The following is an 882-nucleotide window of genomic DNA, read 5'->3' as shown; positions in this document are numbered from 1 at the left end:
TAGACACCTGCAGGTAGTAAAATACCTGCGGATGTCATTTTTCCCTGCAGGCGCGGGTCCCGCGTGCAGGAAAAAATCCGGACATGCTCCATTCAGGCGCGGGTCTCCCGCGGGGACGGCTCACCCTGGTTGAGAAGGTGTTGGGCGGGGCTATGCAAAGGTCTTCCGGCTCCCTCAGTGCATTGTGGGTGTGCCCGGAGTGCTGGCTGAGCGTGTTGCATCTGATACGTCCCCTATCTGGGGATCATATATTAAATGGATTTTTAGAACAGGGAGCTGGAAAAAGTGCTTGCTCTGTCCACTCCGCACATTGACCTGGTATTGCAGTACCTCCAGTACTGGTGCACCCCCTTTCCTACAGCAGTTTCCAAAAGCGGGAAAAAAAACTGATGAGCAAGAGGTGCAGCACAGCTGCGGCTGCTAACAACCAAGCACTTAGATTTAGGCCTCATGTCCACGTGATACATGGCGGAAGTATCGCATGATACTTGTGCGACGGCTCGTGTTTCTGCGTGATGTCCTGTAGTTTTTATTTGTACCATTTTGGAGTTTATAAGACTTTATCGCTGTTTATTATAACTTTTTTTGGAGATAGGAATCGGTTACGTGCACACTTCCCATAGACTTGTACAGGGACCCTTGGTGCGCAAATGTGCACAAAAATAGAGCATGGTGAGGTTTTGCACGCATGCGAAATGTGTGAGTAAAGAGAATTCTGAAGGCATCCATTGAAACAAATATGTTTGTGTGAAGCGGCCCTTACTGTACTTTTGTTAGCACGAATCAAGCACATTTGCAAGCGCAAAAAAACACGCAACCATGCCGCCATTTATTGAAATGGGCTCTCTTGGAGCGTTAAGGATATGGGGGCGTGGTCAGACC

At 48.9% G+C, this 882-nt stretch overlaps 1 pseudogene; it reads left to right on the top strand.

The window, feature by feature from the left end:
* The first annotated feature begins 224 nt into the window (after positions 1-224).
* On the top strand, positions 225-352 carry LOC136593701 (U2 spliceosomal RNA; annotated as a pseudogene).
* The last annotated feature ends 530 nt before the right edge of the window (positions 353-882 follow it).

The sequence above is a fragment of the Eleutherodactylus coqui genome, unplaced genomic scaffold, assembly GCF_035609145.1.
Source record: "Eleutherodactylus coqui strain aEleCoq1 unplaced genomic scaffold, aEleCoq1.hap1 HAP1_SCAFFOLD_196, whole genome shotgun sequence".
NCBI lineage: Eukaryota > Metazoa > Chordata > Amphibia > Anura > Eleutherodactylidae > Eleutherodactylus > Eleutherodactylus coqui.
Note: the sequence above shows the minus strand (reverse complement) of the source record. Positions and strands in the feature narration are given on the sequence as shown.